Here is a 13,158-nt window from a genome sequence, read left to right on the forward strand (position 1 = left end):
TTCGGAGGGTGCCAGGGAGGTAGAATATGTGTGTAAAGGACCAATGAAGTGCTCCTTGTCAGAAGAACCAAAAGAATTTCACTATTCAGAGGCAGAAGGGAAAAGTCTTTAAAAAATAATGAGGACCACATGATGCAGAACCTTGTAAAAGGGAAGCAGTGACGTGCTCTGACTCAGCCTATGGGAAACGAATCAGAATGCGATCACCAGATATCAGTTCAAAGAGTCCAGGTTTCGCAGTGGTAACAAGTAATCCCCCAAGCTCAGTATCTTGGTACACAAACATTTATTTCTTCCTTCTGCTAAATGCCCACTTTGGAGTTACAGCCACATAATTTTGGGGAGGGAGCTTTCTCACTGTGATCACTTCAGGGACTCAGGCTGATGAAAAGTTCCATCTCCAAAAACTCCTCACAGTGACTTAGGTAAGGGGAACAAACTATAGCCATTCAGCTCAGGTTCTTAAAGCTTCAGCCTAAAAGTGACATTCGTGTTTCTTTGGCCAACACAAATCATATGGCCACATCCAGCTTGAAGGGGGCAGAAAGGAGCACCCTACCATGGGTGGAAAAGGAAAAGAACTAGATATATAAGGTGAACTGCACTAGTGACATGTATGCCCCTTTGCTCCTTCCTCGTGCGTATTTATAAATTAATACTTCCTCACCATTGGGTAGGGTAAATAGCTGTTGCCAAAATGCTCTCATAAACCTACTTGAACCACACCAACATGATTCCCTAAAGTAGCACTTTACTAGCAAATGCCATAAGTTAAGTCAACTTCCTGGAGCATTGAAATATTTTCCAGGCAACTCAAGGAAACTCATAGAACATCAATTCCAATGGATCAGTTTGGCTATAACAGGGCTTATGGGATTATCAGGACCAACACAGATAATAGACTTCATGCTTCACAAGCCAGTGGCCACCAAAGCACTTTCTGAGGCCTTTTCTTTGATCACAGAGCCTCTGTGTGGGGAGGCAGTTCCAAACATGGAAAGGAGGAAGGTGCAGTGACTCAACCTAGAGCACCGTGTATTGTAGAATGGGCTCCTTTCTGTTGAGCACCAAAGTCCATTCTCATCACTCACCACTGCTGCTGAAAGCCTGTTATGGTGATGACTGGGCTTCCCAGCTGGCTCAGTGGTAAAGAATCTGCCTGCCAATGCAGGAGACACAGGTTTGATCCCTGACCCAAGAAGATTCCCTGGAGAAGCAAATGGCAGCTCATTCTAGTATTCTTGCCTGGAGAACCTTGTGGACAGAGTCTGGTCAGCTACAGTCCAAGGGGTCGCAAAGAATTGGACATGACTTAGTGACAGAACAGCAACAAATAGTGATGACCAACTTAACAAAAGAAATACGTAACCCAAAAGAATGTGTTTGGTGGGTACATAAACTCATGCATACATGATTGGGCACTTGAAATGCGAGAAAAAAAAATGAGTGTCCTAAAATGGTTTTCCAGGGACAGATGCCATCACTTCCTCCATGCTTTGCCGCTTGCAAAAAGATTTCAGATGGCAAATCCAAGTTCAAGTCCAGCAAGTCTTCCTGAATGAAACTGGAATCCAGACTCTTAGCCTAGACCCAAACACTTCACTGAGCTTTCGATGTACCAAATGGCCCTGACCTCAAGGGGAGAGTTAGAGAAAAAGCAAAAAAGAAAAAGTGCACTCAGCAAGTGGCCTGCCCTCTGCTATCTCCTGGGTGGCTGGGAGCAGTCTTCATTTCCTGCTTTCTTCTCAGGGTGATTTAGCCTTCGGTATCTCTAAAGGTTGGGGACAGAGATAAAGATTACCTCTCTTCCTGCCTGTTTCTCCATCAGCTCGCAGCTGTATATCTGGGACCGGAGACATATGTGTCCTCATCTCCGATATTGAATTCTGTGTTCACCTTATATATCACTCACTTGCTGCATTTCCTCACCATTTTTTTTCTCTCTCTCTCCTTTCCTTTCCCCCCCCCTGCCGAACCTCTGGTTGAGAGGCTGCCAGGCGCTTTTGGAACGCAAAGACAAAAATGAATCTAACTTGAGTGCTGAGGCTACTCTCTCTGGAATATTTAAATGAGATAAATGATGCCGGTCGGAACAGCAGTTCCCTGACATCTTGGAGCGCCAAGAGCCGTGTAGAGCTGTCACTCAGAGGAATGACTTTCCCAGCCGCCAGCCCTCTGTCCTGCGGTCCTGCCGCCCCCAAGTACTGCCTCATGAATGTGTATTTCCTGCTGGAGGTGAAAAGACAAGCCCATCCATACAGCTTGGGGCCAAAATGCACTAAGACGCAGGTGTTCCCTTGGAATAAGCTCAGCGCACTTTTCCCCAAGGTTTCAGGTGAGGCGTTGAGACTGTGGCGGAGTTGCTTTCCACAGAATAGAGGTGGGTCTGTACTCCCCGCAAGTGCCCCCCAATAGCCAGAGAAGCTGCCTGGGGTGCACGGGCCCTCTAAATTGGCTATTGTATTCAGGCTGTCATTTTTCATCTTTAAAACCAGGATCCCTTCAGGTCATCAGTAACCTTGAAAAGAACTGAACTCTAAAGCACAGGTCTGCCGGAGGTCCTCTGGGAGCCTGGAAAAGTTGGTGAAAAATACAAACATCACCACCCACGCGGGCGGGCCTCCGCCCCCTCGCGGCTCCCTCGCTATCTCCTTCCATCTTCGCCTTGAATGTTTCACAAAGTTTAGACAGGTTTAGGTTATCACTCAAACACTGTGACTCAAACTCGGGGAAATTGTTCCCGTAATGGAGTTCTCAATTTATTGGTCAATTTCACCTTGATTTCGTGTCACTGTTTGCTTTGCTAGCCCTTCAGCTTGTATTACATACTCTAAAAATGGGAAACATTTTCAAATATTTTAAATATCACCGATAATTTTATTCAGCTCATAATCTCCTTCTGGAAAGATAAATAAAAATAATTTTTTCTAAAAGGCAACATTGTTCTCGTGCTTGCCTTTTCATAAATAGCTAAAATCTGCCACCTTCTGGATTTTCCAGGACGGCTAAGACATCAACTAGCCTTATTTTCTGGAACCTCCGCCTAGATCTCCCTCAGCTATGCAGTGACATTGCCATCTAGTGGGCCTGTTCATTCAGGAGAAACAAAAGAACAGGGCTTTTAGAGGGAAGCAAATATTCGTTTAGGGCAATTTACTCAAATTACAATTACTAAAAGGAAACGAAACTTACACAGTGTATTGATATTTGAAACTAAAAGTTGGCATTTATTAAATAAATTTGCAAAAGGAAAGTAAAAGGATACGTTTGCTCAAATTAATGCAGCATCTGAAAAATGCATTTCTACTTCAAATTGAACAATACCCGTATTAGAACCATAGTAAGCTCATTCATCCTCCACATTAACCTGAAAGAAGATGGAGAAATTGAGCTATTTCTCAGTCTTTCTATCCTCTTTGTGTGAGGCATAGATGGAAACATTCTGGTTTCTATTCAATAATTTTTAGCCCTCCTATTGCAAAGAAAAGAAGACAGACACTTCTGCATTTTTAACAGTTCCTAGGCTCTGCAGTTGAAATCCTTCCTGGAATCTCCTCCACGCCGGGGGAGAATCCATTTGGCAGAACGCTGGAGACTGACTGACGGCGTGTTCATTACCCGCCGCCTCATCCCCGGGAACCCAGTCACAGTGAGAGCAGAACTTCGGATCAGATGGGTCCCTACTTGTGAGGTTTCAGGGACGGAATTCCATTGCTCTCTCTCCTCTGCTGTGTTTTGAAATCTCCCCAGAGTCCTCCTTTGGTGAAATGAAAGGGTGTGGGGTGGGATGGATTATTCCCCCCATGTCAGAAGCTATCTCTGCAGTGAGCTCCATTTGGGGGGCTGTCAGGAGTTTGACAAACTATCTCAGTGGCTGTAAATCTACTCTGTGCTGAAATGCTGTGAAGTGCCTACTGCAGATTCGCCATGTGGTACCAAATTTAGTTTCAGAAAATCGAAACCGGTTTAAAGCTCTTACTGAACTGAAGGGAACCTCATTACCCCCATCCTTTCTCCTTCCTTCCTTCCCTCCCTTCAAGGCATCCCCCCACCTCCTCTTCCCATGGGCCCCAGCCCAAATGCGGACCAGGAAGCTCTGAGCTTCACAGTGACCGTTTGATGCTGGAGATGAACACTGATGGGCGTGTCCTTCACGGATGTACAGGTCATCGGTCAACCCCACCAAGGCGGCTGCAGGAAAGGCTTTCCCCTGGGTGCCAAGGACCTCACCAAATCCTTATGTGTTTGTTGTTTATTGGGTGGGGTGGCAGGTTAGAAAAGGACTGAGGCTGACCTAGGAAGTCAGTTGATCTGATCGCCCCAGAGAAAGAAATGCTGCATTTAAAGCCAGCCTCCAACCTCACAGCCCTTTAAAATTTGGCACTCCAAGCTGCAGAGGCCTGGTCTGGCCCAACTCCCAAGCTGTTTGGGAACCAGAGCACAAGATTTCAGTAATGCTCCTGGCTAGGATACCATTAGCAAGACCATCTCCAGGCAGACATTGATCACAGAGGAACTACTCTAGGGTATTCATCCCCCACTCTCTCCCCCCTCTCTCCCAGACAGACGAGCTGCCCCACAGCCACCCTCAGGCCAGACTTGGAGGAGGATAAAAGTACCAGCAGAATGGCTTGGGGCACCATGGAGGGGACCTGGGGCTGGACCAGCAGCCCCAGAGCTTGGGTGACATTCCGACTGCGCAGAGATGGGGCTTAGAGTTTTAACTGCTGCCGCAGTCTTACCTGGGATGGCTGGAGCCTTCTGCTCTTGGGGGCCAGGGTCTTCACACATCTGCATATCTTACCACTCCCTCCAAAAGGGGGAGTCAAACAGGGGCCAGAATGTTACTTCAGTTCACTAAACCTTAGATGCCCCTCCAGCTCCTGGCAATCAGATCAATTGGCTCTTGTAATGGAGATGAGGGACACAAGCTGGAGGCAAGAATACCTTCTATGGACCAGAGACTCAAGAGCTGCTGCCCACAGTGGGCTGAGCTGGTGGCAAGGAGGGTCAGGGCCTCAGAAAGTGCTTTTGCTGGAAAGAACATGATGTCATATAGAAACATACATGTCTAATGTACATATTAGAAATCATTCTTCTCTGCCCACTCCTTCTACACCTGCCTCTGCCAAAGAGCAAAGATTCCAAAAACCCAGAAAGGGGTAAAGGGCTTTCAGGCTAGAAGGAGACACAGCAGTGATATAACCAGCTGTGGAGCAACAAAGTCAATAGAAAAACAAAGACCACAGGACGTAAATGGACCAAGGAGTTCATTTTTGGGGGAAGGGTCAGGGAGAATCTTACTGAGAAGGTAATACCTATAGGGACTTGAGGAACAAGAGAAGGGAAGGCAGGAAAATGCAGGAAAAGCCCCAGAGCAAAGACGGGGAGGCCAGGACAACAAGCAGGTCCATGGAACTGAGCAGAGTCCACGTGGTGGGTGGCAGGCCTCCAGGAGTCAAGTGGTCCCTACTGGTTGGGAACTGTCCTGTCAAGAGGTAGTAGCAGGGAGCTGGCAGAACTCTTTAAGCAAGGACGTGCTGCAGAGATGAACTTTGGCAGTAGTGTTGAGCAAGGTGAAAGAGGAGAAAAGCGGCCAGAAATAGCAGGTAAGACGTTGCCAAGCGAGAGAGGGTGAGTTCCTTCACCGAGAATAGAGAATTAGAAATGAAAAGAAAAACAGAGATCTGGGAGAGAAATCTGAAGCCAAACTGGAAGAATCTACTGAAACTGAAGAGAAAGGACATTCCACATGACTAACTTAAGTAGAACAGAGAGTAGCAGGCATTGCAGGGTCTCGGGGGGCGCGGGGGGCGGGTAATGTCCTACTTTCAGAAGGAGAGAGAAGAGTTGGGTTTGGGTCCTAATGAATTGTGGTTCAGATGTGATGAGCTTGCAGGGCATGTGGGGCCTTCATTGGGAAACCAGAATTACAGCTCTGGAGGTCAGGCGAGGAGCTGAGAGCAGAGCTCTGATCCCAGAGAAACATCGTCTATCACGGGCGTCAATCCCTACGTGCTTTGTTCACTAGTACATTTCATGCCTAGAGCAGGGCTTAGCACAGAGTAAGTACTCAGGAAATGTTTGTCAAACAAATGAATGAATTCGATGCTAATCGATCTATGGGGGAAGCTGAGTGCACTGGAGGTGGACAAGATTTCTCAGACAATGGGAAGCAAGGATTCGGGACAATCGAGAAGGACAGCCTAAATATGTGCAGGACAGATCGGGAAGCTTGCTGTGAAGAAAGGATAGAGAAAATTCTATACACTGAGGTTTCTTTAAGATAGGCACCATGTAGGGTTCATCTGGGTGCTTCCCAGGTGGCCCAGTGAGTAAAGAATCCACCTGCAATGCAGGAGATGCAAGAGATGCATGTCCAATCTCTGGGTTGGGAAGATCCCCAGGAGGAGGGCACCCACTCCAGTATTCTTCCCTGAGGAATCCTATGACAGAGGAATCTAGTGGGCCACAGTCCACGGGGCCACAAAAAGTCATAATGGCAGAAGCGACTGAGCACACGGCATTCATCGGTGTCCCAGCAACCACAGAATTCCATCAGATAGTTCAAGTAAGAGACTTCACTATGAGACTGTTTGCGGAGGTCCAGGGACTGTTAAGGGATGAGTGACGTGGCACCGAGATGAAACAGCAAGAAGCCACTGCCATTCCTGAGTCTGAAGGAGCAGCAGGAAAGAGCATCTCCAGAGCTGGAGCCTTGAAGCAGTACCATCAGGCTGCCGCTGCAGAGGTAGGGGGATAGCTCCATCGCCAGACCTCGGTGCCAAAGCGGAGACTGAGGGGGATGAAAAACCTTCATCTACCCTGTCTCCCACCCTCTGATTTCTTGCCAACACCTCACACTGGCAGGACCCAAGTGGTGACCAAAGGGCAAGGGGCCAAGGGTGGGGCCAGCCTCCCGGGGCACAGGGCGGGATGGGGAAGGGAAGGAAACCGGAGCTGGTGGAGGGCAGGGCAAATGGAGGGGCACCAGCACAGACTGAAGAAAATCACCCAGGAAACGTGGCGAGCTTGCAGGTACCAGGATGAGTGCAGATGCTTGGAATCAGGGGACCTTCCTAGGAGGTGGCAGACTCAGGAGCCAAAGGGCAGGTGACTGCGGGTCAGGGAGAGGTTGAAGACACCAAATGCCCCTCTCCAGACTCCGCAAGTAACGGCGCCCCCGAGATCTCACACCTGCTGCCCCTGAGGACACGGATGCTTTGAGTGGCAGGCATGTGGTTCAACCGGCTCATTCCAGGTGCCCCTCTGAGTGTATTCTAAAAGCCTCTCCTCTCCTCCGATGGGCTTCCCAGGTGGTGCTAGTGGTAAAGAACCCAGCTGCCAGTGCAGGAGACATAAGAGATGCAGGTTCGATCCCTGTGTCAAGAAGACACCCTGAAGAGGGTATGGCAACCCACTCCAATCTTCTTGCCTGGAGAATCCCCATGGGCAGAGGAGCCTGGAGGGCTGCAGTCCATGGAGTCACATAGAGTCAGACATGATGGAAGTGATCTTGCATGCACACACGCACTCCCCTGAAACCACCACCTGCAGTCTCTCTAGAGCCCACATGGGCTGTATCTTCAGAGTGAGACAAGGAAGAGGCAGAAACCCCCAAAAGCCCTGCTGCCCCCGCAGGTCCTGAAGCTGAGGTTCTACCAGCAGATCCCCAGCAAGCATCTATCTGTGAAGGATGCCGGAGGCGGGAACCAAGCCCATGCCTCAGATCTTCAGATGTCCTGAAGAGAAGACTAGAAAGTCACTGTATCGCAATTCCTCACTCAGGGATGCAGGAACCGATGCTGAATAGTATTAAAAACTTGCCCGAGGGCACCCTTGAACAATCTTGCTTGGATCCCTTTCTTTCAAGCAACTCGTATTCACCGCACACCCAGGATGCGCCAGGAACAGCCGTGGACACTGGGAAGGGCGAAGTGAACAAGGCGGACAGCTCGCCCTCCCTCTGAGAGCTCCCATCCGAGCTGGGGCGGGCAGACAGCAAGCACGCAAGCAAGCAGGACTCGCCGTGAGCTTCTCCAAAGCCTGGCCGTCCAGCACTTGGACACCCTCTGAAGCCAAGCTCCGAGCATGCCCCATCACACACCGAGCCTGTTTGTTCCGAAGGCAACACACCCACACAGCAGGCCCGTCTGCTGTTTGCACCGCACCCTCCCACCAAGCCCTTGAAACATGTTAAATCATCACTGCCATTCCACTGCGAGCGCATTTCTCTTTTATTTTAATCCTATTATAGAATTTTTTGATGGCAACCTGCTGTTAGAGTACATCTAACTATGTTAAAGCTCCCCAGGCCCTGAGCATGAAAGAACCTCTTTAGAACACACGCTAGGACAGGTCTGCCTTGTTAGCATGGAAATGAAAATAAAAAGAGCTGCTCTGGGGCAAAGAGGAGGAGGCGGGTGTTCTAATACCAACACTTAGGAGGCCATCTGGCCTTGTTCTCGCCGTCAGGATTCGGGTGGTGGAGGCTGGATGGCGACAAGCCTTCTCTGTATTCTGCTCATGCCTGACACTTAGTTTAGAGCCCCCACAGCTAGCAGCATAGCTCGCAACCCTGGCGCTAAAGGGCATCTCTGGTGCATTTAGGCCACAGTTGCATTTTGGTGCAAGGGCATCAGTCGCCAGGAAAACCTGTAGGTTCCCTCCTGAGCTTTGGTGACGTTTCATTAGTGAAAAGGAAATATATATAATTGAAATAAGCAGGCGAGCACCTTCCTTCATCTGCGGTTATGCAAACAGGAACCACCCCGGCGAGTAACAGCATCCCAGAGAAGACTGCCTCCACAGTCCTTAAACAAAGTTCCACTTGCAGGCTGCCACAAGAATGTGTACCTTGGGTAATTATTTCACTCTAGAAAATAGTAATACACACGCCATCGTTTCTTGGCAGTATGAATTAGAAATACGCAAGGCAGCAGAGCCTTCTGGGCCTCAGCCTTCAGGCCCAGAAGAATAGCGTGGATACTGTAAATAAAATCAATAATTGAAGTCTGTCTGAATAACAGATGGGTAGACTTGTTTGCGCTAGTGGAGGAGGCGACAGTCATTAGCCACCCCTCACGTGTTCCGGAAGGCCAGCCCCTGTGGAAACTGGCTGTAACGATCAGCCTCTCCTGGGAGGATGATGTGTTTTTTAGGATGTTTGGGGTCCAGGATCCAATGTTAGGTCTTGCTGTTCATTCAGGAGTCCATATAAGGAGTTAGAATCATTAACATCGTCTAAACATTGTTTATGGACTTTTCATACTATTAATAACAACAGAAATTGCACCAAGAAGAGCAGATTATTTTCGAGAGAGTTTGGCCAAATGATTTCCATGTGTGGGTGGGCGTTGTATGTATGCACGCAACCCCAAGGCTCCTCACTGATATGGGAGAGCAATATACAATTCATCCCCTTAAAGGAAAACATACTGAGTCAGTCCTTCAACCCAGGCGAGGGGGAGGGGGGCGGGCATATATATTTAACAGCCACTGAGGCACGAAGCATTCAGAATGGACTCTGGCCTTACCAATACATTTGTCATGAGCACAAGTCCTAAATTGTGTGTCCCCCCTAAATTCCTATGTTGAAGCCTGCGCTCCCACCCCCCCCCCCATGATAGTATTTGCTGGTGGGGCCTTTGGTGGGCAATTAAGTGTTGAAGTCATGAGTGTGAGGCTGCCATGAGGGGATCGGCATCCTTACAAGAACAGGAAAAGCCCAGAGCGGTCTCTCGGCTCCTTATGCGGACACATAGCAAGACGGCAGCTGTCTGCAAGGCAGGAACCAAATCTGCCATACCCTGATCTTGGACTTCTCAGCCTCCAGAACTGCAAGGAGCCAGTATCTATTGTTGAAGGCACCCAGTCAATGGCATTTTGTTCCAGCAGCCCAAGCAAACAAAGACAGATGTGGACAGCCAGGAAAATTAGCATCCCAGGGGAGGGACAAATGGAAGCAGTCGTACAGAAGTGGGAAAGCGCTGGGGCAGATTCAGAGGGAGCGATTCAGCTTGCCTGCCTCCCAGGACTGGCGAAACCTGGTAATCAGAAACTCAACTGGGCAGGTGGATGGGGGTCAGACCGTGACGAGCCACGAACAGTAAGGAAAGGCTTCTGACCTGGCCCTGGAGAGCCTGGAGCACAGTCAAAAATTATTTCAGCGGGAGAGTAACGCGATCGTAGCTTCATCATCAGTCAACTCAACCGTATTTTCACCTTAACAGGTAGCAGTGGCAGCGAGCTGACCCCAGAGAACCAAGCTCAGCTGCATAAGGTCAGGCGGTGGGTGGCCTGTGCCCCTACGCGCCTGAGCCGGAGAAATAACCGCTTATTCAAGCTGTCAGTCACCGAGTCGCTCGAAGCACCCTCCACGTGGGAATGACAGTGAACACTTCTCCTGCTCAGTTCTTAGCAGCAGGATTTGCCCTGCTCCACAGCTGTCATCCGGGACCAGGACAAAGAGGAAGCTTAAGAGGATCTGAGACAGGAGTCTGCAGACGCTCCCATTCTCACTGGCCATTTCCGTGAGCTTGGCTGACCGTGCCGGTCAATGTTGACTTTTTTTTTTCCTGCATGAAATAGAAAAGCAGAACTCTGTTGATTTTTGTGTTTTATGGCTGATCGATGTGGGTCAGAGTGAGGGCTTTGACACATGCTGAGGGGGAGGAACTGGGCTGCTTTTTGATGGCCTCATTTGTGGCGTGTCTTCTTCTGGGAGAGAGGGAGGTCAAGGTGAATCCCTCTTTCAGACTCAGATGACTCAGGCGACGTCACCCCTGGGCAGAAGAGGCAATGGTGGGGGCGTTTCCAGCCAGGCTGAGTGAGGCGAGGTGACATTTAAGGGCTTTGAGGAAACGCAGCACTTCCGGCAGAGGGACCCTAAATTGCACCTGCGTTTCTGCAGGCTCTTCACTTGCTTTTTATATCCTTGCAGGCTGTCTCTGGAATTGCTGAAAGGTGGAAAAATCTGCACATTCCTTAGGCGTTTGGCAGCCAGGCGGGGAAGAGAGTGGTGAGAACCAGGCTCTTCAGGAAACAGGTATATATCATTCTAACCCCAACCGTGGTACCATTGGCCAAGTCTCAAAATCTTGATTTCTGGAACAACACTGCTAATAATAATAATAGATTCCAACTGTTATTTAGCTTCTAGACTAAGTGTTTTGAAAGAAAAGTGAAAGTGTTAGTCACTTAGTCGTGTCCAACTCTTTGCGACCCCATGGACTGTAGCCCACCAGGCTCCTCTGTCCATGGGATTCTCCAGGCAAGAATACTGGGGTGGGTTGCCATGCCCTCCTCCAGGGGATCTTCCCGAACCAGGGATCAAACCCAGCTGTCCTACATTGCAGGCAGATTCTTCACCGTCTGAGCCACCAGGGAAGCCCCACTAAATGCTTTGCTGCTGCTAAGTCGCTTCAGTTGTGTCCGACTCTGTGCGACCCCATAGACAGCAGCCCACCAGGCTCCTCTGTCCTGGGATTCTCCAGGCAAGAACACTGAAGTGGGCTTCCATTTCCTTCTCCAACTAAATGCTTTACTTATGTCCAATTGCATTTAATCCTCCAAGTAACCTCTGAGGAAGTGATGATGCTTCCATTTTATGGGAGAAATCAGAGCTCTGACAGGTTGTGTCGCTGATCCAAGGTCACAGGGAAGCCAACTACAGAAGGCACTTGCGCCCAAGCCCCACCCTCTCAGCACCAGCCATGCTGTCTCCTTGCTTCACTCTTCTCACCTGTATTATGGGGATGACCATCACAAGGATCAAAACCACACACAGCCACAGTGTGAGTCAACAGACCCTGCAAAGCATGGAGGCCGGTGAATACACAACACCACCGCCCTCCAAGCCACTGCTCTCTTGTTAGGGACACACAGGATTTAGATGAGAACGTGCTTCCAAACAGCAACTCACTCCAGTATTTTTGCCTCTAGAATCCCATGGATAGAGGAGCCTGGCGGTCTACAGTCCATAGTGTTGCAGAGAGTCAGACAAAACTGAAGCAACTTGGCATGCACAGGTGCTTCCAAAAGCCAAAAGATGTTACAAACACAGGTGTTACTATCATGCACATTTCAAGATTCCGCGAGCCTGACGCTCTATTGTATGAAGGCATCAGGGAAGCAGGAGGGCCTTCTCTGGGATCCCCAGGAATCATCTGACTAGGTAAGGAGGTTAAATGGCCTCTTGAGCAAAAGCAAGAGGGAAGGGACATGTGCAGAGATCCATCTGTTGCATTCGACAGATGGAGCAGAAAAGGATGCGCCCGGACCCCAGCATCACCCTCCCCTTCAGCCCAGTGGAAGCTTTTTCCATTGTTCTATCCCCTCCACACTGTTTGCATGGGAATCCAGCACGGTGTGGACATCATTAAAAGTATTGTGACTGGAGGCTGAAATGAGACACTGATCATCCAATTAAGCAACGGATTTCATAAACAAATGCGATTCATTCTGCCTGCAGCCTGACATCGCTGTCTGAGGAGCACTGCTGAAAATAATGTGTCTGCCTATGTTCTACTTAAGCTTTCGGGTGCCGAGGAGCCCCACTAAGTCACAGAGAAAGGAGTCTGCAGATGGCTTGCTGCAGCCACGCAGCGGTGAACGAGTCCACACTCCCACACATCGGCCCCCCTTCCCTGGCCCCCCAGAAAGCCTCCAAGTGTCCCAGTTGCTGTTACACTGCCATGGCTACAAAGCCACCGGTGCAGCCAACTGGAGCAACGGCCTCCCGAGAAATGACAGATTTAAAGGAAGAAATACCGTGCACTTGCTGGAGGCGAGTTATTTTAATATAATGCCAAGATGACAGCTCTCCACATTTAATCATCAGACTCCCGATTTTTTTTTTCCACGACATTAGACTTTCTCACAATTTGAGAGAAGGCATCTTTTCCACCCATGCCTGACAGTTGCATGTTGGCAAGAAATGTATGTAAACTTCTCCAATTATTTTTAATAAAATGTAAAAGCCTGTCTGCAGAAGCCCCCTCCACCCCTCCGCAGCCCTCACCCACAGCCAGGGGTAGCTGTGGGCCCTGCCTTCAGGGCGAGGCCCCTGCGGCTTTGTAATTTTCCTGATGGCGCTAACTTGCCACTCAGAAGCCTTGCCTCCCTGTCACCCACCACTGTGACCATTTCTTTTTTTAA

The sequence above is a fragment of the Muntiacus reevesi genome, chromosome 11 (genome assembly GCF_963930625.1).
Source record: "Muntiacus reevesi chromosome 11, mMunRee1.1, whole genome shotgun sequence".
NCBI lineage: Eukaryota > Metazoa > Chordata > Mammalia > Artiodactyla > Cervidae > Muntiacus > Muntiacus reevesi.